Genomic DNA, 27,968 nt, shown 5'->3' with positions numbered 1-27,968 from the left:
ACAACACAGAAGGTCTACTCTCTATGGCTTTCCCCGCCCTTTTCCCGACAGGCGCTGCAATGCCAAATCAGCCAAGAATGAAAGCAGTGCAGCTACATGAATATGCACTTCATCTCATACGTTACTATGATAACAGATTTGGAAACCACCCACGCTTTCGTTATTACATATATAATCTCATGATGCGGCATCGCAGTCAAGCAACAACGTCGATTTTTGTGAAAAAAAACATCACAGATAGCTTTCCAATATCTATTCAAGATTTGAACATCCGATTAGAACAACTTCCAGATGAGCAATTGGCAGAGCAAGTCATGCGATTCGGTAGCTCTTTACGTGGAACAAGGTCATTTTGGCACAAAGCTAAAAATGAACTAACTGACATGATATCTCAACTCGGTTGCTCGACGTTCTTCTTCACATTAAGTGTAGCTGATACAAAATGGCCTGATCTTCATGCAATCATGCCCGGATGTCTTCCTTCTGATATTGCAAAACAACAGAAGTGGAGAAATGATAACATTATCTCTAACCCACATTTAACATCACTATATATGCACCATAGATTCACAACATTTCGTGAGATTATCTTAGAGAAACACTTGAATACAAAAGATTACTGGTACAGATACACATTCTACCGCATTTTTTTTCTCCAAGAACTCTAAACAACATTCCTCACCTATTGCAAAATTATCTTACAAAAATGCATACTTGATAGGTATGAATGGAAACATAGGGGATCTGCGCACATCCATGGTTTCCTTTGGATAGAAAATGCACCTGATATGGAAAACCTCAACTGGGAAGACACAGAAGCAGTCGATATTACAAGGCAGTTCTTCGACAAATATATTTCCGCTTGGAACCCTCGTGCTCCTTCGACTTCAAACCAGCCAAATGCTTGGACAAATCCTGAAGACCCTTGTCTATTGTCCACACCGCAAATCTTCAGAACCAATCCTTTCAGTGACTATGAACAACTCGTCAATTGTGTTGAATGTCACACAAAATGCTCAGAAAGCACGTGCCTAAGAAAAAATGGATCCTCACTCCAATGTCGTTATAAAGCACCGTGGGAATTACATCCAAAATCGGCCTTATTCATTGATTCCAATGGCCAAAAAACATACACCCCTGCTCGCAACGACGATCGACTCAATAGCCATAACCCTACCATCCTATCTATTTGGCGTGCAAATGTTGACTTCCAACCAGTACTCTCCATACACGCTGTACAAAAATATATCGCCAGATATGCATCCAAAGCAGAAAAAAAAATCTGAAAGCTTCCACCACATGCTACGTAGAATTGTCCTCGCTTCACCCATTGCTGACCTAGAAACATCCGCATTTCAAAAATTTCTTGCAGAAACCCTTGTTGATCGTGACATTGGAGCACAAGAAACCTGCCATATGCTGCAAAAATTACCATTAACATTATGTAGCCGGCCATTCATTTCTTTAAATGTAAACCAAAAAATTCTTATGCACCTTCCACAAACGAGCACCACCTCCACTACATCCCTGCACATCATAGATACATATATCCAGCACCCTTCTACCCTAGAGTCCACATCACTAATAGAATTGGCAAGATCCTGGTCATATGATCCTCGTCGCAAAACAAACAAATGGAAAAAAAGGCCTACAAAAGCAATTGTTCAGGTCGTACCACGTTACTCCTCCATACCATCCACAACAGAACCTTGCTACGCTGACTTTTGCAGGGTTGAGCTTATGCTATACAAACCTTTTCGCCATATCGTACAAGATATAGGAGATTCTGCTGCAGAATTCATCGCAAATTGGCAAACATTTCGTCCATTCTACAATCCTTGGCATCAACACCACACACTATCTGATATTGAATCTGTCACAAATGATACCTCAACTATAAATGAAACCAATCCAACAGACACCATGGAAATAAATGAATGGGAATTACTTTCCCAATTATACCCTACAAATGAGCTTCTCATAAATGACCTTGACATGCTTGGTCTTTGTGGCTTTGATGACACCCATAACTGGAATCATACCACTATCCCATTCGATCTACAAAATAGTGCAATACAATTCATTGAGAATAGCCGCTCCATCCACCGCATTCTTCAAACACATCAACATATCCTGCCGACCCTTACTACATTATCTCCAATGCAAAGAAAAGCTCTAAATATTATTTCTAATCATTTTGCTAGGAAGCATTATTTACCCGCTCCCAGAATGATAACACAAGGCACTGCTAATACGAGAAAATCCCTCATTAATTGCATCAAAGATATGCTCATATGCCTTGCAATCCTGGAACCTTCGCCGATCATGCTCCTCGCCCCTACAGGGGTTGCTGCCTTCAACATACAAGCATCGACAATCCATTCTGCTTTGCACCTTCCTATAAAGGATCTTATGCCCTTAGAAGGTAATGCTCTTGCAAAATTCCAAGAAGAACTCAGGCATATAAGATACATACTAATCGATGAAATGAGCTTCATTGGGCCAAAGCTTCTCAGCCATATTGATGAACGTCTTCGCGAGGCATTTCCCCACCAAAGAAACACTCCTTTCGGTGGCTGTTCCATAATATTGGTTGGTGATCTCGGTCAGCTACCACCCGTCAAAGACATACCTCTATATGCAGGGACGAGCCACGGAAGCGCACTGTGGAACACCTTCAACACAGTCATCACATTAGACACAATATTTCATCAACAAGGCGACGACATCACACAAGTTACTTTCAGGAACATTCTCCAGAACATTAGAGATGCAAATCCAACAATCGACGACTACAACATACTCATGTCGTGCATAGATTCCTTTTTATCAGAAGAAGAAATATGTTCATTCCATGATTCCATGCATCTATTTCCAACAAATGCTCAAACAATGGTCCATAATATGCAAATGACGAAATCTCTAAACACTCCTATCGCATGATCCATTGCTGAAGATGACAACACATATTCCAGTATTTCCTCTGAAGACGAGCAACTTGAGCGAATTGTATTACTATGCAATGGTGAAAAAGTTATGTTGACTTCCAACCTTTGGGTTTCAGCCGGACTTGTTAATGGTTCCCTCGGAAAAATTGCAACCATCTTTTACAAAGAATCAACTGCACCACCACAAATTCCAACATTTGTTGTCGTAGATTTTCCCAAATACATTGGGCCTCCTTGGGATGAAAGAAACCCCACTCACTTGCCTATTCCAGCAGTAAAAAGAAATGGTCGTACACAAATTCCACTGAAGATGGCTTGGGCTTTAACCATACATAAATCTCAAGGTATGACACTTCCAAAAGCAACAATTGACATTGGAAAAACAAAACGTCAGGGTCTCACATTCACAGCTATTTCAAGAGTGCCTTCTCTACAAGATCTTCGGATTAACCCCACATTCAGTTTCGATCGTTACAGTAAAATGAAGGACAACAAAAACATTACTTGTAGAAAACACGCCGAAGAAATTCTCCGTTCAATGCCGCCTCCAGATAATCTGCTCCAACCCATACTTTGACTTCACCAAAAGGTTTCCTCCATTTATTTACCTCATTCTATTTCATAACATACTTTTCATATCTTTCAACAACAACCAACTTTAATCAATATTAGTAAATAAGCAAATATTAGAATGTCTTTATATTATCTGTACATCTCATTCTAACCTTTTCTTTCTTTTGCAATAGGCCACATGGACTCGGAAATAACATACCTGCACAACTACAAGTCGACTGGCAAGCAAAAAAACTGCATCTCCAGCTACGCATTAACCTCCAATGGTGTTCAATATGCCGTTATTCACCATGCATCTTCCACTAACAATATATAAATCCCCATAGCAAAGGTAACTTCATTTCCATTCATTCCAGATTCATTTTATCACAACTCACCTGCAAAGTATTACTAATAAATTTCCGCAACTGATTTACATATTGCTAATTCTAACTAAATATACATTTTGCAGGTCCATTACTACTTCTTCAGGTCTTCGCTACCTCCATCATGTTTTCTTACAACTTCAAATATGGAATGACAAGCACAGTGTTCTTTAGACTATTATATTCCTTCTCGAACCTCTTTTTTTACAATTCACTGTTTGTATTTTCCATTTCAAACTTGAAAAAGGATGTTTCAAACCGCTTTTGTTACAATTCACTATTTGTATTTTCCATTTCAAACTTGAAACAGGATGTTTCAAGATCAAATACCATTTTCATGGTTTGTTTCCTCACAACTATTTGTGTTTTCCATTTCAAACTTTAAAAAGGATGTTACAATACACTATTTGTATTTTCCATTTCAAACTTTAAAAAGGATGTTACAATACAGTATTTGTATTTTCCATTTCACACTTAAAAAATGATGTTTCAACATCAAATACCATTTTCATAGTTTATGTCCTCACAACTATTTCTGTTTTCCATTTCAAACTTAAAAAGGGATGTTTCAAGATCAATACCATTTTGATAGTTTATGTCCTCACAACCAATTCATTGTCAATGGGTTTTAACATATTTTGTTGACAAAATCAATTGATTTTAACGAATATAATACATGTTTTCAATATATCTTCATATTAATTTAATTTCCCATTTGAATAATGATTTCTTAACTAGCCCTTTCCAAATCAATATGGCTTCCCGGTTGTTGTTCGCATATTAATTTAATTTCCCATTTGAATAATGATTTCTTAAATAGCCCTTTCCAAATCAATATGGTTGCCCGGTTGTTGTTCGCATGGATTCATTCATTTATCTTCACCTTTAACTCCACAATTTTTACCAACTACAAACAAAGGTCTCTAAATAGGTTCAATGCATATTTATGGCTACTTGCATTCCATTTCAATGGTTTTTGGCATGGCTTCCTCAAATTAAAACTCGAAATCATCGACCCTTGCTTTCAAAAAAGCCCGCAAAAGCCTATTCACATTTCAATATTCTTCCACACACTATGCCTTACGGCGTTTTCTTTGCAACATTGGGTGCAAATGCTAGTGTTACAACCTTTCGAAAAATTGGCGATAGATTTTTGTGGGACCCATTCAGCCTCAAGGGAAGAAGATGGGAGCGTGGTACATTATCACTGTGATTGAGTATTTGACTCAATGGGCAGAGGCACAGCCTATGAAGGACTGCATAGGCATGACCACTGCGAGGTTTCTCTTTGAGTATGTATTGATGCAATTTGGGTGTCCAAAGATTTTGATGAGTGATCATGGTACACACTTTTTGAACGAAACGATCAACATGTTGATGGAGGAATTCCAAGTATATCACCAAAAAATCATGCCTTATCACCCACAGGCTAATGGGATGGTGGAAGCATTCAATAAGGTAGTGGAGAACACGCTAACCAAGATTTCCAATGCTCAGTGAAGTGGTTGGGACCTACGCATACCCGCCATACTATGGGCCTATCGGATGACATGAAAACGTTGACTGGATAGACACCCTTTAGGCTTGTATATGGTGTTGAAGTAGCGATGCCCATGGAATACATTGTGCCTAGTTTGTGCATAGCAGGCTCACGAGTATGACAGATCGTGGAGCCATGGAAGAGAGGCTCGCACAGCTTGCTAAGATTGAGGAAGAAATATTTCTGGCTGGATTTCCCCAACAGGTCCAAAAGAAATGCGAAAAAACATGGCATGATTGGCACATTAAATTGTACAACATTTAAGGTAAATGATCTGGTTTTTTTATATGACAGCAAGTTTGATAAATTTCGAGGGAAATTCGGGATGCACTTGCTAGGGCCCTATGTCATTAAGGAGATTACTGATGGTGGAGTAGTTCAGTTGGTTAAATTGAACAGAGATCCCTTCCCAGGAAAGGTGAATGGCAACCGATTGAAGCCATACACCGGTGATCCGACTAGGTGACTATATGAAGGTAGCATAGTCTTAGCGCTCCAAGCAACTGAAAGGAGGTGTGGGACTATAGACTACATTGCCCAAGTTGGGGAACTAAGTGATTTGAGGATTGTGCGGAACAAGGAGATGTCACTGGGTTCATGATAGTGCGGAGAGAGTTGCGCTACCCAGGGAGAAATTGTACAGGTCAGCCGAAAAGTGACCGTTAAGGTCTCTATTCATGATTTGACAATGAGAATGCAGCCAAATGGAGCGGGCGACTGGCATTTAAGATGAAATTTATGGGTGAGATCCTTAAAAATCTGCCACCAATTCGGCGTTAACGAACATAATGTGGGGGGAATGGTCGGATTTGAATTCAAAATGGCCTATAAATTACATGTAAAAACACTTGGCATTTTGAACATTGAGTTGGTGACCTCTTAGTCATGCATGATCCGCACATTCTTCAAAGAATTTCTTGACTACCCAGTGTTTGATCAATTTCCAGAGTCTGACCGCAATTTCATCCGTGAATTTATCCCAAGATCTGAAGCTATGGATGCCGAAGCAATGACAGCTGAGGGGGTTGTGCCGGAGGTTGATATGGAGGTAGAGGGAGTTGCTCCATAGGTTGCAGAGGTACTAGCTGAAGTCCCCAAGTCACCACTGATGCCTAGACCGAATCCTACTCCGACCAAGGAGAGTGCAAAGGATAAGAAGGGAAAGCAGGATACGATACCAGTGCATGCATCGCCTAGAAGAAACCCACAGAAGGACAAGCCCACTGAACAGGAAAAGGGAAAAACTATTAACCTAGAGCCGGAGGAGGAAGAGATTGAGGACATCCCGATGGATGATGAGGATTTGGGGGTGGAAGTGGAGGACGTTGAAGTCGAGGGTTTTGACCCTATCACTAATTTTCCTGAATACGTCCCTCTGCACAAAGGCAAGACCAAGATGGCAAAGGACATGATGAAAGCAAGGTCACCTTGCACATACCTCTACTACTGGACGAGATTGTCTTTAAAGGACCGCGCTTGGGGTGGTTTCCATTGTTGAAATCAGAAGATTGGGACTTAGCTGACACTGAGAAGTTCCCTCACTTGGCAACATAATAGCTAATGCACCTTGTTGTTCATACAACCACCGATATGACTGCATTGGAACCGTAGAAGTGGCTCAGGGGTGTAGACAAGGCAGGTTTGCTCAACCTACTATGGGTGTCGCACTATAATCGCACACCCATTACAGTATTGGTAATCAAGCAGCTACTATGCTTGGTGAACAATGCATGTCTATGGCTGGAGGAGCCGATACCCATCACCGATAGGTTGATCCATAGGATCACACGACTGCCCTATACAGGGGAAAATTCAGCCATGATGTTTGGCAGAAAAGGTGGTGAACAGGCCCTTGTGGAGGCCATGAAGGAGAAATTCAAGCTCGTGAAGAAGCTGTGAGGCTATGCCATCTCGAGTATCTATGATCCTGCAGTCAAGGTGGCCATGTAGATTTTGGCTGGAAAAGTTATGAGGAAGTGTCATGCAGATGAAGTGCCGGCACTTGTTGTCGCTCTAATGGCCCAATGCGCCAAAGGAGTTCAGGTTAATTGAGCACGCTATCTCTACGGTGAGTTCCTTGTGGGCGACCAAGGATGCTCAGTGCATCAAGGATAGCAAGATCTTCTGGATCTTGATGGAAATGAATATACGCATGGCTATCAATCACAAGTCGCAATTGTCGCCTATTATGTTTGCCAAACTGCAGGAGTATGTGGAGTTCAAGGTAGACTTTGAGCGCATATTGATTAGGGAATGGAAGGACCCTGAGAAGAAGTGGCATGAATTTCCTTACTTGGCAACTCATGACACGAATTATTCAGTTCTTGATTGCTGATCAGCAGAGTGGTGCACTGCCTCAGACTCGACGGTGGGGTCGAGCAAGTCCACCGCGCAACGCAAAAAGGAGGAGGCCAAACTCAAGATGGCACAGCTGGCCGAGAAGAGGAAGAAGGGGGCCACTGACAAGGCCCAGGCAGAGCGCGATGCCACATAGCAGGTAGAAAAGTAGACAAGCGAAACATAGTGTGACTCTGACAAAGGTGAAAGGTCGCCTTCGCCAAAAACAGAGGAAGAAATGGACGAACAGACAAAGCAACATGAAGCAGACTCATAGACGGTGTCGTACCGTATTAAGTGTCCAAGGGGATAGGAAAAAGTTGGGCTGTGCAAGAAATCGAAGGCTAGTAAGGCGTCACTGGACCCAATCACCGTAACAGAGGGAGATTTGAATGACATTGGAGACACGATGCAGGATGTCACTGCGGAGGTACTAAAGCAATTCGAGTAGTAGCAGCAGCAAGTATTGGGGGCCATCCAAACAGGTATGCATGAGCTACATATCCGTGCATCACAGGATGGCATGGTGTCCACTAGCCTCACCATTGGTACTTTAGAAGCAGTCGGAATGCTACGTGCGAAGGACTCCTGAGCGATAGTGATGCCGGATGGAGCACTGACCACAGAAAACGAAGCTGATAGGACCACTATTAGCGCCCTCAAGGGAGTAGGGATGAAATTGGCAGTGCTTCCTGGCGAGGTGCTCCACCTACTCCAAGATGGAGTGATCGTGGAGCTAAGGGCCCATGAATAGCACGCTTTGAAAGTCATCAGTGAGCAGAAGATCAACAATGTGCAGATGGCCCTACAGGGAGACACCGCCCTCACTTCCATGGTGGAACTTACTATTATAGACATATTTGGGCATTGCAACCCAAAACTCATATGTCCATAAACTAAGGACTCCTTAAGTCCCTAAAAGTGTTCCTTCATACCCTAAAGGATCATGGTCAGCTGATTACATAATTTCTCAGAAGTTCCACCTGAAAAACTACTCAGAACTAGCCAAAACTGAACAATATAGGTTGCTCCATGGACAAGGTGCGATGCATACTGACTACCTAACTAGCCAGGTGTGATGCATACTGACATGGCCTTCTGTAGGGTGCGATGAGTAAGAATAGAAAAATGGCAGAGACAATTTTCAAGGTGGATGATCATGGAATCTTCCACAAACTTCTCCTGTGACACTTGCCTCTTTGAATTCGCCCACAGATGAGTAAGAGATCATGAAATCTCCATGTGGAACCAAGAACTATCAGTGGAATGAAACTAATCAAAAACCCAGAGCTAACTCACACCCTTGCAAGACATCTTTATATGGATCCCTTATCTGAGAGATTTGGAGGCTGGAATTTTGTATTTTGTAAGGAAGTGTTGTTGGTTTGCTGAGAAGAGACATTGCATTGTTGGGTTACTTGCTTGTTCATGAGGTGAAGAGGGCTTCTACAACTGGGAGGATGATGCTGGATCAAACAGCTGGGTTGTAATCCTCTCTTACATTACTATTAATAAAGTTCTTTGAGTTTTCCTCCATATGATCTTGTATTTGTCAATCTTATTGTTTATGAATGCAATTGTATGGTCAATGTGTTTCTGATTCTGCATTGTTTATGATGTTTTAGATAGAGATGCTTTGATATTTTGTTGTTACTTTGAATCTACAAGTACTCTTTGAAGAGGGACAAGTAGGAGAGGGGTGGAAAATTCTATCAAGGAAAGGAGAAATCAAGCTAGGATCAAAGCGAAAGATCCAGGTTGGTCCTCTGTTCTTCTCTTCCATCCATCACACTTAAAGGAACTCTTAAAAAGCTTTCATTGTTTTTTTTAAGATAGCTACTCGTCTTAGTGGAACTAGCAGTTTGAATCGACACTAGTTTTCCCTGAAACAAAATGGCAACTCCGCTGGGGAACGAATAGTTTGTTTTGTTTGTTTATTGTTTGCTTTATAAACCACAGACGGAGCCTGAATTTAGCCAGCAAGCCTTCGAAACACCTTTGCTATGCAATTCTGAAGTAGATAAACGCTGCTTCAGTCAATCTCTGGGTTAGTTTATGAACTGAACATCTGACTTACAAAGCATCCTAAGTGCCCTTGTGGTAGCTCATAACCTCATCATATCCTACCCTTATTCTTTTTGTTTACTGTCCATCATTACTCAACCTAGATCACTGAACTTAGCTGCAAGTTTTGAGAAAAAACCAAGCTCAGTTTCACTCCCTGGCCCATCGCACTATCCGTAACTGTGCAACCTAGATGCATCGCACCTCCCATGTGTTGCAGGTGAGATGCATCCCTGTTTCCTTGTGTTTCAGGTGCGATGATTGAGTAAATTATGTTTTCCTCTCTGAAATTTGGTTTTTTTCTCTCTGTTTTGAGCTTTATTCAGTAGTTTTGTTGTTCATGATCAGTACCTTCTTTCTGTAACCATCTTCCCTCACATTATTTCAACCTCCATCAGTTAGGAATTGTAAATGTTTTTGTGTATTTGTCGATCATTTGCAATCCTCCTTTGTCGAAATTAGCCTAATCGAACTATTTTTTTTGATGCAAGTGTCATAATTGTCATTCTGAATCAAAAGAAGAGTGTCGTAAAGTCTTCCTCTTCTAAATAGTGGATTGTAATTTTGTCATTGTATTTGATTTTGAAATTATTAGTATTTCAAGTGTCTAAAACAGTTTTAAGTTCAAAATCGAAAAGTGTTGTCTTAGTCTTCCTTTTGTTTTGAAAAGAGAAAATTGTTAGTACTGTCACTTTGAAAGAAAATAGTTCAGATCTCTACTTGCTTTCCTTTTTGTCATTTACACATTAAGAAAGTGGAAAACAAATACATGCATGTGCATCTGCATTTTGACTGCTTGCGAAATTTGATTTAGGAAAGTGCATTTAGTGTGTGCTCTATGCTCTCTGCTGAAAGAAAAATCGTTATCTTCTTTCCTTTGTAGCTAGGATTTTCGTTGCTAAAAGAACATAAACGACTGTTTATCATTTTAGATTGCATATTTAGGAATTTCACATCTACATCACGCGGTGAACCTTGAAAGACAAACTTCTAAGCAAGATCAACCATAAAATAAACCTCAATGAACATAAAAACTCTTTGGAATCTAACGCAACACATCTAGAAGTCTAGGCTAGAAATGCATTTCGGCGTCGTAAAACCTGGTAACTATCGTTTTCATCATAGGTTGGGTGATTCCTCCTCTTTGATATGAAAAGTTCCAGTACGGACTTGTGCTCCCCGTACCGTCATGTATATATTGGGAGACCATAATAGGCTATCATCCTTTATCCTTAGGAAGCCGTATCTACCGCCCATTCGATCATAATGCACTGAACATAGCATTCAGAAATATTGACTGTCGTACATAAGTCCTTGGTAATTTCTCTATCATTTATCACCAAGGTGTATTTTGCGGTTTTATGATTGATTTGGTAAACCCTCTAGCTAGACTCCCAGAGCAGTCACTTTCGTTCCTTTTCGACTCCTTAAAAGAAAAGGTCCATCTGAGCACTTGTCACTTCAGTCTCATTAAAAATCGAAGGCGACTAGAGTCACCTTTATCTTTTTCTCAACTCTTAAAAATTGAAAAAGAAAGTTGCGTCCAAGTGTCTTTAAAATTTATTTTAAACAGAATAACATCCTTGTTCCTACGTTGATCTGAGGTTGAGATAATGGAGTCTACCAATCAAGGAATCCCCCTTAGAGGGAATCCTAGTCCTTTCTCCTCTTGGGGAGATATTGGTTCTCCATATATGGCTACATTGTCCGTTCCAGGAATCACAATCGACCTACTGGTATGGCTTTTCTCGACCTCTGTTGTTCAAAACACCACAATTCCTCAACGATCTAATCAACAACCAGATGATACTAAAGTTACCGCTTTGCCTTCTACTTCGTTTGTTTCTCCTTCCCCTTCTTCCTCTTCGCTTGGTGAAACTAATGACACTAAAAACCAAGTAACTGAGAAGAAAAAGAAAGGGAAGGGGAAGAAGAAGAAGCGAGATAAACAAGGGAACACCAAAGCATTGTCTGGTGAAAATCCACACACTAAAGTTTCCAAACCAGAAACTCCATGTGCAATTTGCAAGGAGAACCATTACCATCGAGATTGCCCTTGCATCCCACGGATCTTGAGAGAATGGTCTCCCTGGTTGCACCAGTTGGTGTCATCAACCCCTGACAGTCAGGTTGACAATGCACCATCAACTAGTGAAAATGAAGTCAAGAGACAAAAAGGAAAAGCTAGAGTTCCATGTAGGTTATGTGAAGTTGATCATACTCTTTACTGTTGTCCTTTTTTGGATGAGGCCAAAAGAATTTTGGATAACTTCCCTGCTTCACCACAGCAGCTTCCACTTGGATACAAGAAACTCTTGCCAAATCCTTCACTAGTTGAAAACCCGATTGACATAACTCAATTGTAAATCGAATCACCTATCATTGAAAGTGAACCTTCTAAGTCCATACTGGATCAAATTCAACTGGTTGAGATGGAAGTTGACCTAGTCTTGCCTTCAAAAAATCCACCTTCAGATGATATAGTTTCCAAAGAGGATGAGAACGACACCGTTCAAATTCTTTTTGTCGATATAGAGTCTAATGAACTTGGGGGAAATCCGCCCATTCCTTCACCACAGGAAGAGAACCCCCAGTTTGTGAAAATTATCCGGACATTTATATGGTACCTCCTCCAAGCAATATGGTTGTTTTCTTTGACTGGAATCAACTAGCAAAACCTCGCCTTCCATCTAATGTACTATTCTAAATCATAGTACAGGTTTAAAAAATGATCGTGTCTGGTACAATCATAGATGAAGGGGTGTTGTGGGGAAAATTATCCGATGCGGATGACCCTATCCCTACTCTAAAGGTGACAGTCTTTAGCAACAACTGAAAGTAAAGTTTTGATGATTTCCTTTATGAAAGTACAGAGAGAATGAAGAAAGATTAACCAACCTGGTGTCTTTCGCTTAGTCGATCCTTGTCCTCTCTCTTTGTCTCTTGTTCCCAGCTCCTTGCTCTCTTTGCCGGTCCAGCTACACACAGATCCTGCACAAAACAAGAGAGCAAACTACAAGATACATGTACTCATAACTGAAGCATGGATTAGGATGAATCAAATATACATGTAAATACAATACATCAATGCAATACAAGTATATAGGAGAACATGCAAAACTTTATTGATAGAAGTAACAGGGTTCTGAGAAGGTTACAACCAATGATGGCTCCAATCCAGCAGCACCTCCCCAGCAGCAAGAACTCTCCTCTTCACCTCTAGTAAAACAATCACCCAATAGCTCTAACTGTAAACCAACAACACCTCCTTGCTTTACACAAAATTCCAGCCTCCTTAGACCTCATAGAAGAGCTCTATATATAGGAGAGAAGAAGAGAGGATGAGTCAGCTTGAGACTGACATGAAGCTGCCTTGTGTCCTCTCCCTCTTCAGTTAAACTTCAGTCCTTGAGTCCACTTGGAGATCCTTGCTTACACATGGTGATCAAGTACCTCTTACTCATCACAGGGTGAATCTCATGAACCAAGTGTCAGTTTGGAAGCTTCCTGGGCAGTTGACACCTTGCAGGATGACTGTGCCACTTGGCCAATCTCGCCCAGCGCAGGTAGCCTTCATTAATATTGACTTCCAGCGCAGGTACAAGGAGGGACAGTTGCATTCCAGCGCAGAAGCTCAGTGGAGCAGCTGACATGATCCAAAATAAGCCTGTTTTGAAGTGTTTTCAGGTGGAGAACTGATTGGAAGTGCTGTTGTTTGATGACCTTGTTCTTTTAGGGGTAAGAACAACATGTTTAGGGACTGAGGATCCCTGTGATTATTGACATTTCATGCTCCATGATGTGAGGCACAAAAATGTCTATAACAGTTGCCCCCTAAAGTATGAGGCCGTTTATCGGGTGAAATGCTTTATCTAGAGGGTCCGAAGTTCATTCCAGTGCTGAGGAGGTGCCCTGTAATACAATACAATACAATACATTATTTTTCATTCTATTTTCATGATCTAGCTGAGGCGGGCATTCCCATGCTCAGCTTTTATAAATACATTTTGGTACATATGACAGACGATCGTCTGAAGGTAGACTGATAATTTTCTGCTGAAATTATCATCCTTTGAATAGGATGATCATCTGTTGCAATGATGTACATGACAAATGCTTTTATATTTCCTGAATATATATCGCAGCCCGGATGGATGGAACTAGATCCGGGGTCTTCAAACTCGTTCGATCTTCACTCTAAGTACAAGTCAATCCATGTGAGAATTGCGCTGAAGTCGAACATGGAAAGACATCGCTTGATTACCGGTCAATAATGAAAACCGTTAACAAGCGCGAGAGGAATCACCAATAATGACGATGACCCTCAAGGTACTGCAGTACAATTCACGTGGCGTGAATAAAGGACTTGGCGTCGAACGCCACGCAAAATCTTCTGGTCGAAGGTCATTGATGTATACCTGTCGCCAGAAGTGAGAAACTTGCCATTGAGGCATGCAAGCTTCAAAGTACTGATGGGGGTTGTTCCTAGATCAACTTCTTGGATAATGAGCTGAAGTCGACAAGAAGCGATCCGTCAAAGGAGGGCCTTAATGAATCCCACATCAATGACACGGAACGGAGCTAATGACTTTAGTGGAGGTGAAAACAAACTATGACATATGATTCAGGGTGGCGATCATGAATGGATGAAGGATAATGTATGGCAGTGGATGGGACACGGTTGACACTTTCAGAATGACCCCTCTTGAACATATAATGACACTGATGCGATGGATCGGTAGCATTACCCCAAATGTGGATGGTTTGGCGAGGACCATGGCGATGAGACCGGTGAATGAAACAACCCAACCCGATGTGGTACGAAGGAAAAGTGTCATGTTCAAGAGTGACTTGCTACCATTAAACTTTGATGTTCTCCCAATTTTTCCCCAGTCATTTCTGACCAGTACCTCTTTATTTTTGTCAAGCTTGAGGAGGATAACATATGCTTGTTCTATAACCTGCCCTTCGGGCAAGCCCATCGCTATGATTTAACGAGCCTAGCGATAGGGAAACTCGTTCTCATCTAAAGACAAGTTTGTCGCTATTTAATCATTTTAACGAGTCTAACGACAAAGAAAACTCGGTCCTTTTCATTTTTAGAGAGTCTGAAAAGGTACAGAAAGTCAACTCCATGATTCCTTTTTCGTCATCAAATCCCTTAAGTCCGAAAAAGTATAAAACAATACAGAAGGGATGGCTGTTCGGTACTTTTAACGAGCCGAACAAGACAAGCGCTCGATCCTTTTGTGCAATAATCCCTCAGGTCCAAAAAGATTAAAATTTAGAGGAGGGATAGCGTTCCGGTTATTTAACGAGCTGGAAGGCCAAAACTCGGCAAACTTTTCATATTTTACGAGTCAGTGAAAAGAGCTCAAAGAAGACTCGTCTTTTGAGGAACGAGTGATAAACAGGGATAGCTTTTGATTCCAGGTACAAATTGGAATTTTCCAATCACGGCAGTGTTACGAGGATGGCTAGGCGAAATCACTCTTTGCAGCTGTTCCTCAAAATGGGTAAACACACATATGGAGATGAACGATTGGCCAAATGAACAGATGGAGGTGACGGTGCACAAAACACGACCAAGGCTTTAATATGGCTGTCAAAGGTTACATTTACCACGGTTATTTACCGGTTCATTTTTTCTGGATGAGCTTGAACTCTAGGGGAAGATTGCTCACGACTTATGTTTATTTTTTAACGAGCATGAACTATGTGCTAAAACTGCTCGGATCTTGCGTTTATTTTTTAACGAGCATGAACTATGTGCTAAAACTGCTCGATAATGCTAATCATGCCCCCAGCATAACAATGCAATCGAGGTGCATGTCCCCCAAGCTTCATTGCATTCAACTTTGTTGACTGGAATGAAGGTTTACCATTGAGATCTGGAAAGGGGATTGTTTCATTTTTTAATGAGGTTGACATAGTAAAAGAACTATCCTCATGGTTTTTCATTTTTTAACGAGGTTGACCTGAGATAGGAACTATCCTCGACCTTTCAGATCCGCTAGAAACAGAAGGTCTCATATTCCATTGTGGTCATTTCCGCCAGATTATTTGAAGGCGGCAATGCGGAAGTACCCATTAAAGTAGGGTTTTTTAGGAAAATGACTCCGATATTTTGGAGAGAGTGATTCCTTCCTTGGATCATAGGAATGCTTCCCGTAGTAAATGGTGGCACAACTTTTGTCGAAGTTGTCGTCGAACTACTTGGTTGGTTATTTCCTTTATCATTCGACGACTGCGGATTCCCGCAGTTTTTGCATTTGGTTGACCTCGAAGCACCATTCTGTTGCTCAGAGGTCGATACCATTAGCACCTGGCACCGGGAAGTATCTCCACTATCAACCAGATTTTGACTTGGATTGGGAAACGGATCAGTCAATACAGCCAGGGTTTGTGAATTCTTTAAGAATCTTTTAAACTCGGCTTTATATGGACAATCTGCTGTCCAATGATCCTCATCGCATATATGACATGGACTCGTTGGTTTCCCTTTCCTAGGAGGGCTTGAAGAAGTTTTTTGAGGGGATGACTCACCTTGTTTCTTCTTCTTTCCTTCATTTTGTTTCTTCTTGCTTCCTGGTTGATTGGAGTTTTTGCCTTTATCCGTAGATACAGCATTTACCTCTGAAGCAAGAATCTCTTGATTTGCTTTTTGATTCGAAGTCTTACGGGCTTTCTTATTTGAATCCCTTGTCGACTTAGCGTTTGCAGTTCCAATCACGCCATCACCGGCATGAGAGTCACTATTCGATCCGGGAGGAGGAGGGATTGAAAATTCCGGTCTGGGGGCATCAGGTATCTTATCATAGAGCGTGCCCGACTGAGTATACACTAAGTCCAAATATTGAGCACGAGCAATCACTTGCTCTTCTGTTACGACACCTCCCTTGGCCACATCTTCTGTTATTGCCGGCAGAAGCGACTTTATAAACCACTCAGCTAATAGCTAATCTGGAACATAGGTTTTTACCATTCTGCGACGACAACGCCACTCATGTATATGATCAGATATATGTGTGGCTGTTGTCTGCTTGAAATTGGTCAAGATCTCTGTCCCAGTTTCGTAGCTTATAGGTAACTGAAAGTGTGTTAAGAAAGTCGTGGCTAGGGAACTAAAATTGTCGAAAGAGGCTCTAGGTAATTCAATATACCATTTGGCCCCCGGACCAGTCAATGTCCTCTGGAAAAGACGAAGCCTTATCGAATCATCATTCAAGGTATTCGACGAACACCACAGATGGAATGTCATCACATGATTCGACGGGTCTTCGCCCGGATTTCCATTGAATTTAGGAATGTCCGAAGGAAGTTTGTGAGGAATCGCTGGCCACCAATGGGCATAGGCGATTGGATCGTTCGTCAATCGATGTAAATCTGGTAATTCTAAGGTCGCCACGAATGGCAACTGCTGATTCAGGTTTGGCGAGGCGTACCCAGGATATGATGGAAACGCCTGAGCAGTAGGTCTTTGCACACCAGTATAATGCAACTGATGTTGATATGACTGATATGGTTGGTGGGCTTGGCCACTGTAAAGTGGTTGGTTTAACCCATTCTGAATATAGGGTTGCCCACTATTTGCAAAGATCTGTTGCTCAGACCCCTGGTACACCTGTTGAAACTGAGGTTGTTGGTATTGCACCATCCATGGTTGTGAAGCCATGTTTTGCTGTGCGACACTAACCGACGGACCAAGATGCGGGGTTATAGTTCCTGTTTGTATCTGTGTCGTCCCGGCAGTTGGCGATTGTGGTTGTGTTGCAGGGTCAATAGGCTGTTGCATTACAACTTGGGGTTGACATACAACAGGCATCGATTGAACTTGCGACACGGTTACAATTGCTGGCGTCGTCGGGATACTAGACATAGGTACACACTGTTGCATGGAATATACAACTCTTGGTTGTTGGGGTACCATAGGTACCCAACCACTCGTCGTTACTTCAGTCAAACCTGAATGTTGTTGAAAACTGCCGTATGGGTATCCCCCCGGAAGGGGGAGTGAAAGGGCATATTGTCCCCCATACGGTAACAATCCGGAGCTCAAGGGTATAGACGGCCTTTGAGGACTGGATGGCCCAAACTGATTCCCAAAGGGATCAATTTGTCTAGTTTCGACATAAGAATTACCGGGTATTATACCGGAAGAACAAACTGGAATAGACCAAGTTGTCATAATAGTCCCTGGGTGGACTCCTTCTAGTTGATGAGAACTAGTTGGGACAGATGGTATGCCGACAAACATCGTTGGAGTGGCAGCAGGAGCTTCTGCTGTCGCTGTGTCGTTTGGCACAGTCCTAGATGTCGACGGTTGTTCAGACATTTTAAGTCTATCCAATAAACTTCCTAACGATTCTTCAGGAACTTCTGGTGGCGATAGACAAACTTCTGATGCAGAAGTTAAAAGAGGGGTACCTACTCCAAAATGAATTGGAGTATTTGCTTGCTGGTCCTCTACGATTTCCTCTATTGCAATCAGACCAGGAGGAAGAGGAAGACCGTCAGGTCCGTAAAAGATTTCTGGTGCCGAAGAAGGGGTTGCTTCGACAGCGACAGTCGTTTGAACAACAAGACTCTGTGTACCGGTTTCAGATGGAACTGGTTCAGTTATGCAAGTACTTGTCTTCAGACTAGGATCAGTACCACTGTCCTTCTGTTGCTGTTGAACTTCTTCAATAGAGGCAGGGATTCCAGAAATATTGGGAGTGACCAGAATCTCAGATGTTGTTGGAACTTCCGTTCTAACCTTAAAAGGAGATTTTGACCTGGTCAAGCGAGTTCGCTTCGTCCGTACTACTCTCGGTTCCGGAGACAAAGGCGGTTGACTCGCAAGCCTCCCTGAACGACGGGGTTTTAATTGACTTTCCTCCATGGTTGCGGATTACTTGATCAACTAAAATACAAAAAGGGGAATTATGTTTCCGTATTGAATGAATTTTATTAGACGCTTTTAGACACAACTTTGCTTTTTCATGTTTTAAGAGTCGAGAAAAAGCTAAAGATGACTCTAGTCGCCTTCGATGTATTAACGAGCCCGAAGTGACAAATGCTCGGTTGGACCTTTTCAGTTATAGAGTTTGAAAAGGGCCAAAAGAAACTGCTCTGGAGATCTAGGCAGAGGGTGTGCCAAACCTTTCGCGAAACCACAGAATACGTTTTACGGTACGGGTGGTCGATCTTCGTGAATGCTGTGTTCACTGCATCGCGATCAGTAGGGCGGTCGACACGGCTTCCTAAGGATAAAGGATAAAAGCCTATAGGTGTCTCCCAATATACGCGACGGTACGTGGGAGCTCAAGTCCGTATTAGTGCTATCGTCCCTCAGGAGGAATCACCCACCTTCGTAGAGATCGACAGTCACTACGTTTAACGACGCCGGAACACGTCTCTACCTAGACCTCTATTGTGAGCGTTATGTTACAATGCGTTTTTAGATTCATTCAATATATTTTAAGTTGATCTTGTTTATCAGTTTGCCTTTCAGGATCACCACGAGATGTATTGGTACAAATTCCTAAATGCAGCTAAAATGATAAGCAAGCTTTCACAATCTTTTTAGCTTTGAAAATCCTAACTACTGAGGGGAGAGAAAAACAATATCTTTCCACACAGAGCACAAAGCACAAACTAATGCACTTTCTCCTAGATCAGACACACAAACTTATCAAAAATGCAAATGCAAGATGCATGTATTTCTTTTCTTTTCCTTTAATGTTGATGTAGACAAAAGGAAAACTGTTGTATGACTTTCGAATTCAATTTGAAGCGTAAACAAACAAGCTTTGTCTAAATGAAAAGACGCTTTACAAGTACTTGTTTCAACACTCAAAATATATGAATTCAAACCATAAAGTGAAAAACAAACAAACTCAAACAGCCATGAACAGTAATAAAACTAGCTCATAAGATCACAAAGACACTTTTACAGTTCAGGATCTAAGAGGTCACAGCTATACTGGTTCGCTTTTCACAATGGGAAACTGTAACTGAAATAAGAAATACTGAAAGAACATTCACAGTTTCATCACACAACTGAGGCGGAATAATGTCAAGGAGAAGTGGTCTACAGCAAGTACAATGACCAGCAAGCAATCATCTAAAAATCAGTGAAAACAGGGCCAAGACACAAAGGGAAAGCTGAGCAAGACAATGGCTAACTGGACCAGCGCAGGTTCTAGTCTGCCAGTTTGACTCTCAGCGCAGTTCCCGAAGGGAGTACCTGCGCTGTAATGCAGCCTGCCTGTGGACAGCCTGCTCTGGGACACGAGAGTTACGTCTACAAAGTTTTCCGGGTCATAAAAAGCTCAAAAATGCACTGTTTTTGCTGAAATAAAAAGCTATAGGTCAAGTACAGGCTAAGGGATGATCAAGAGGATGAAGATCTATCACAAAGAGTAAAGAGTCTTTTGTAGATAGGCTCTTCAAATCTTGAATTTGCTCAGTAAATGAGCAAGAGTAGCAGACCCTCTACTTCGCTTTTGATATAGTCAAAAGCTTTTCGATTTGGTACTCTTTTCTTCAAGAAATGAATAGCAAAATACTACAAACACCAACAAGATACTAAAGTTTCCCCAGCGGAGTCGCCAGTTTTGTTGTGGGGAAAAGTATCCGATGCGGATGACCCTATCCCTACTCTAAAGGTGACAGTCTCTAGCAACAACTGAAAGTAAAGTTTTGATGATTTCCTTTATGAAAGTATAGAGAGAATGAAGAAAGATTAACCAACCTGGTGTCTTTCGCTTAGTCGATCCTTGTCCTCTCTCTTTGTCTCTTGTTCCCAGCTCCTTGCTCTCTTTACCGGTCCAGCTACACACAGATCCTGCACAAAACAAGAGAGCAAACTACAAGATACATGTACTCATAACTGAAGCATGGATTAGGATGAATCAAATATACATGTAAATACAATACATCAATGCAATACAAGTATATAGGAGAACATGCAAAACTTTATTGATAGAAGTAACAGGGTTCTGAGAAGGTTACAACCAATGATGGCTCCAATCTAGCAGCACCTCCCCAGCAGCAAGAACTCTCCTCTTCACCTCTAGTAAAACAATCACCCAATAGCTCTAACTGTAAACCAACAGCACCTCCTTGCTTTACACAAAATTCCAGCCTCCTTAGACCTCATAGAAGAGCTCTATATATAGGAGAGAAGAAGAGAGGATGAGTCAGCTTGAGACTGACATGAAGCTGCCTTGTGTCCTCTCCCTCTTCAGTTAAACTTCAGTCCTTGAGTCCACTTGGAGATCCTTGCTTACACATGGTGATCAAGTACCTCTTACTCATCACAGGGCGAATCTCATGAACCAAGTGTCAGTTTGGAAGCTTCCTGGGTAGTTGACGCCTTGCAGGATGACTGTGCCACTTGGCCAATCTCGCCCAGCGCAGGTAGCCTTCATTAATCTTGACTTCCAGCGCAGGTACAAGGAGGGACAGTTGCATTCCAGCGCAGAAGCTCAGTGGAGCAGCTGACATGATCCAAAATAAGCCTGTTTTGAAGTGTTTTCAGGTGGAGAACTGATTGGAAGTGCTGTTGTTTGATGACCTTGTTCTTTTAGGGGTAAGAACAACATGTTTAGGGACTGAGGATCCCTGTGATTATTGACATTTCATGCTCCATGATGCGAGGCACAAAAATGTCTATAACAAGGGGCTTCGGTGAGTATCCTTTCCTCAAATACTTGGAAAGCACTTGGTTCACCATCGCTTTTGCCTAAAAAACAAAATTTGTCGGGCTTCAACAAAGGAACCAGTCGACCTTTAGGGATCCTTCCAAAGTTTCCTATAACTTTGAGAAAGAAAACCGTTTATGTAAATGTGATGGTAGTACAAGGTCCACTAGATTACAATCTACTTCTTGGACATGATTATATATAGCATGGAAGCCATTGTCTCCACATTCTTTCGAGTGATGTGTTTTCCACATGAAGGCAGACTGGTACAACTTGTTGACTAGCTTTCATTTCCTGGTTCAAACATGGCTATAAATCAACCATCATCCTTAAATGCTCTCTTTGCATCAACAATGTCTCTTCCATCTTCATCTCGTCCACCTGATTACCCCAAGTAGTTTGGTGAGTGTGATGAAGATCAGGGGGCATGCACCCTAGTCTGCTTCGGTAGGTGAACCCAGAGCAAAAGAGAGATTTTCCTGAAAGGTTATAATACTTAGACCGAATAACATTCCTGTATAAGTTATGTGATCAGTCTGATGCGATTATTTCCTTTATATGAGTTGGAAGCTTACAACATTCACCTTTGTGTACGTTATGTGATTGGGGCTCACAACAATCACCTTTGTCTATTTCGATGGACATCACAAAGGAAGAGTTTTTGTCTCCCAATAAAAATGATCCTGCCTAACCGCAAGGACTTCCATTTGATCACCTGGAAACTCTCCTTTTACTGAAAGACCTGGGGGCATGAAAACCTTTGCATGCAAGTGAAAAGCGACCCTTGATTTTTCTTAGTTTGTAGGTTCTTAACCCTTTAACCTCGTAGCTCGGTCATTTCTATCTTACATAAAAAGGTCATGAGCACATGTTATAGTAGTGATCAAGCTCATTAAAAAATAAATCTACCAAGAGACAATATCAAATGACTAGTAAGATCAATGTTTCCACAAGGTTCAAGATCGTTAAAAAATCAACCCACACTGAGCACTTGTTGGCACAAGGTTCAAGCTCATTAAAAATAAACCCGCCTCTGGTAAATAACCTTTTGTGATCGCTTTGCTATCTGCCCTTTTGAACTTTGGTTGTGTTCCTTCTGTCACCTCCATTTCATTCGGCCGACCATACGCTTCCACTTGATTATTTACCCTTTTGAGGAACATCTGTGACAAGTGATTCTGATTGCCACCCTCTTCACACTGCCATGTTTTGAGAAGTTCCAAACTTACCTGGAACCAGCTGCTACCCAGAAACATCACTCGTTCCTAAAAAACTAGCCTCTCTTAAACTCCTTTTAGACTCGTTAAATATAAAAAGATTGTCCAACTATTAGCCTTCCCAGCTTGTTAAATTAAGGGGAACGCTATCCCTCTCATATATTTTAATCTTTTTGGATTTGAGGGATTATTAAACAAAAGATCGAGCACTTACCTTTGTCGGCTCGTTAAAACTATCGAAAAGTCATCCCTTTCGTATTATTTTACACTTTTTTAGACTTAAGGGATTATGCCATGAAAAAGGATTGTTGGAGTCTCCTTTTTGTCTATTTTCAGACTCTCTAAACAAGAAAAGGACCAAGTTATCTTTGTCATTAAACTCGTTAAAACAATAGCGACAAACTTGTCCACCCAGACAAGAACGAGTCTCACTGACGCTAGGCTTACTAAACACAAAGCAACAGGTTTTCCCGAAGGGAAAATTATAGACCAAGCATATGTTATCCTCCTCAAGCTTGTCAAAAATAAAGAGGTACTGGTCAGCAATGACTGGGGAAAAATGGGAAGAAAACTTGAAGAACTCTATTGGTAGCAAGTCGCTCTTGAACATGACACTTTCACTCCATCACCGTGATTGAGTTGGGTTGGGTTTCCATTCACCGTCACCATTGGTTCGCCGTGCCATCCATGGGATTAACACTACCAGTCCATATCAGTGTCGCCAATATGTTCAAGAGAAGTCATTCAGAGAATTCACCATCCAGCAAACGCCTCATCCACTGCATTACATCCACGCTTCATTTTTCATGACCGCCATTCCTGAACCTCATATCATCAGATCGTTTTCATCTCCACCAAAAATCATTTACTCCTTTTCGTGTCGTAGATGTGGGATACATCAAGGCCTTCCTATGACAGGTCACTTCTTGTCAACATCAGCTCATTATCCAAGAAGTTAACTTAGAAACAACCCTTTCAGTACTCTGAAGCTTGCATGCCTCAATGGCAAGTTTCTCACTTCGGACGATAGGTTTACATCAATGACCTTCGATCGAAAGACTTTGTGTGGTGTTCGACATCAGCTCATATATTCACACCACGTGAATTGTATTGTAGTACCTTGAGGGTCATCATCATTATCGGTGATTCCTCTCACGTTTGTTAACAGCTTACATCATTGGCTGGTAATCAGGCGATGTCTTTCCATGTTCGACTTCAGAACATCTTTTCACATGGATCTACTTGTACGTCAGGTGAAGATTGTATGAGTTTTGAAGACCCCGGATCTATTTTCATCCATCGGGGCTGCGATATATTTAGGAAAATAAAGACATCAATTGTACACATAAGCTACACAAATAGTCATCTAGCCAGGGAAGATGACTCTTCATGCGAAGAATCACAAGTCTGCAACAGCAGACGATTATCTGTCCTATGTACATGAAAATGAATTTATAAAGCTGAGCATGGGAATGCCTGCCTCAGCTAGATCATGAAAATATATGATGATGATGTATTGTATTGTATCTTATATAGGTCACATTCCAGTTCGAATACCTTGGATCCTCATGAATAAAGCATTTCACTCGACATCAGAAGATTTACGACCTCATGCTTTAGGGGGCATCTGTTATAGACATACTTTGGCATTGCAACGCCAAACTCATATTTCCATAAACTAAGGATTCCTTAAGTCCCTAAAAGTGTTGCTTCATACCCTAAAGGATCATGGTCAATTGATTACATCATTTCCCAGAAGTTCCACTTAGAAAACTACTCAGAACTGGCTAAAACTGGACCATAGATGCTGCTCCATGGACAAGGTGCGATGCATACTGACTACCTAACTGGAAAGGTTCGATGCATACTAAAATGGCCTTCTATGGGGTGCGATGAGTGAGAATAGACAAATGGCAGAGACAGTTTGCAAGGTGGATGATCATGGAATCTTCTAGAAACTTCTCCTGGGACACTTGCCTCTCTAAATTCACCCAGGCATGAGTAAGAGATCATGAAATCTCGAAGTGGAACCAAGAACTATCAGTGGAATCACACTAATCAAAAACCCAGAGTTGACTCACACCCTTACAAGACATCTATATATGGATCCCTCATCTGAGAGATCTGGAGGCTGGAATTTTGTATTTTGTAAGGAAGTGTTGTTGGTTTGCTGAGAAGAGACATTGCATTGTTGGGTGATTTTCTTGTTCATGAGGTGAAGACGGCTTCTACAACTGGGAGGATGATGCTGGATTAGAAAGTTGAGTTGTAATCCTATCTTACATTACTATTAATAAAGTTCTTTGAGTTTTCCTCCATATGATCTTGTATTTGTGAATCTTGTTGTTTATTAATGCAATTGTATGGTCAGTGTGTTTCTTATTCCGCATTGTTTATGATGTTTTAGATAGAGATTCTTTGATAGTTTGTTGTTATTTTGACTCTACATGTACTCTTTAAAGCAGGACAAGTATGAGAGGAGTGGAAAATTCTATTAAGGAAACGGGAAATCAAGCTAGGATCAATGCGAAAGATCCAGGTTGGTCCTCTATTCTTCTCTTCCATCCATCACACTTAAAGGAAATCTTAAAAATATTTCATTGTTTGTTTCTAAGATAGCTACCCGTCTTAGTGGGACTAGCAGTTCGAATCGACACTAGTTTTCCCTGAAACACTTACTAACACAAATTAGTGCATGATTAACGCCATGAAGGAAGCCTGCCGAATGGTCCCTGAATTGGCCATTGCTGAGGATGCGGAGGCAGATGAACAGATCTACAACCTTGCTATAGGTGTGCGCAACCCTTGCACAGAGTTGGCTAAGGTTCAGCTAGAGTTGAACCTACAGATTACAGATTTGCAGTTGAAGGCCCAACCTTCAACTCTGCCGGAAGTAAAGGAGCAGCACGAAACCACTGTCACAGAGGCAATAGTGGCAGTAGGCAGTGCAGTAGCAGACTGCACATGGGTTTTTGAACAATTGTTTGAGGTCTTGACCAGTCTGCAGGAGGATCCTCATGTACAACGGTTAGAGACAGAGGCACAAAAACTGCAGCAGCGCTATGACAAGATAAAATGAATAGTGTGCACTGCTGCCCTCACAAAAAGACTAGCGAAGCTGCAGGAGGCCAAAACATTGAAGGAACGGGTAGATGCAGTGCAACACAAAGAGGCAGTGCTGAAGGCATGCCTGAAGCATTGGTTGGATGAAGCTTAATCAGTCATGGCCTCCATTGAAGGCAATCTTACTAGTCTGCAAGCGACTCAGCAAAAGCTTTAGGCTGATAGTTCAGGACTAGTGACAGAGTAGTTGGTTAAAGAAGTGAAGCAGACGGCCGCGCAGTGCATCACCAAGGTTGCTGTCATACAAGTCGAGCTTGAGGGTCTTCGTGCCAAGATCTCCGCACCCATAGAGTGACATGAGGGTGAGTCACCATGTTTGTGTTGGGGGTCTGTTGGGAACGGGTTCCCCCAAGAGAAATTTTGGGGCTAAAATCCCATGTTTTGGGACAATTTTAATTGTATAGTCTCTGAATTATGTGGTTGCAGAGCGCGAAGGTGTCAAGAGTCATAAAGGGTTGTCCGCCTTTATTTTGTAAAGTGTCAAGTTAGCTGTAAAGATCTACCCATGGTCCGTGGACCATGGGATTGTATAAAAAGGAGCTAAGTAAGTAATCTCTAGGTAGTTAGAGAGGAGAATGAAGCTTTGGAAGTTTTGGTAGAGAAGTCTAAGTGTTTTGGGTCTTAGCGTAGGTAGAGGCTCTGCAGCTGAGTGCACAGAGGCCTAGGGTGAAAGTCTGCAGCTGAGTGCGTGGACCCCTGCAGCTATGTATTCATGGTGGATAGAGTCCGTATTAAACTTGAAGATATCAATAAAGAGAAGTATTCTACAATTACTGTCTATTTAGTCTCTGTTAATGCATCTGGTTATATTGCGATCTAGGTTTATTTTACAATGTTTATTTGATGTGCGAATGTATGTGATTATATCTGTTAATTGAATGCAAGTAAAGATATTAGTTTACATGACACTAACTGTAATTGATTGGTAAGATAAGTAAACACTTGAGATAACTTGGGAACCTATACAATACATTGTCATAGCTGTGCAAAAGTACCTGAACTGCAGGTTAGGGTTGTGCGAACATCAATCGTACATCTTCGTGAAGGCAATGAAGGGTGGAATAAAGGGTAGATTGATAGAGCCCTAAGACTTACCAACCTGCATGAAATCAAGGGAAGGGGGAATAAACCGACATCATGACCATATCAAGGTGGAGAAACTTGGTTCTAGCATCACCCCATACTACTTCGGGTGAGACTTCGGTCCACCCTCTGCAGGCTGATGCTGAAAGGGCCAATAGTGTAGGGATTTGTTTGGCTGACTAACGCTGAACCTGGGTCAGGGCCCACACAGCAAACATGAAGAATGATCGAAATTAGCAAGTGAACCAAGGGCATCACAACTATTGAATTTTGGTTCTTGGAAATCACTAAGCAGGAGCACCACTCTCTTTAACAGTGTTTGGCATCATCAAAGTCAAAGCAGCCGGTCTCTCATATTCAAATACATGTCAAAGAATATATTTTGAGCCTATACATGATATTATTTTTCACCTTGATGTGCACATAGCTCCATTAGAAGTATTCTTGTACTTGAAAGATATTTTCTTTTCTCCAAGTATATTAGGATAGAGAAAAAATAAGAACAAAAATAAAAATAAAATATCAAATGAAAGCCTTCTTTGAGATGCCTAATCTCGTCTTGCTGATTAAAAACCTCCATGAGGCATTCAGTGGGTTGGAAAAAAAATAAAATAAAAAGAAATAATATCCTCGGTGAAAACCTCTTCTAAGGCCCCTAGGCAAACCTACTAGTTGAACACCTGATTAAGGTAGCTAGTAGGCCTAGAAAAAAGAAAAAAATGAAAAAATAAAAATAAAAAGATTCTTTGCCCCAGGTATCTCTCTCTAATGAACTCAGGTTTTGTCCAACCTCTGCAAGAAACAAGAACAAATTAGCAACATGAGAAAAACTTGTCAAACATCTAGTCAAGGGAATTCAAACTTAAGCTTTCACCTTCTTTGACCAGATGTTGCAACAAGACCAAGGCCATGTCAATCCACCACTCTCATCCATTTCCAACATCCACCAACCATTCCCAAGTATTTCCCATTCATTTTCATTGCTATCTTCAAGTGATATAGGAAATTTTTGTGTTGCTACAGAATTG

This window comes from Pinus tabuliformis, chromosome 4_1 (assembly GCF_031772625.1).
Source record: "Pinus tabuliformis cultivar Carrire ecotype Pingquan chromosome 4_1, CPIR1, whole genome shotgun sequence".
Taxonomy (NCBI): Eukaryota; Viridiplantae; Streptophyta; class Pinopsida; order Pinales; family Pinaceae; genus Pinus; species Pinus tabuliformis.
The sequence above is the reverse complement of the archived record's forward strand: the minus strand, read 5'-3'. Positions refer to the sequence as shown.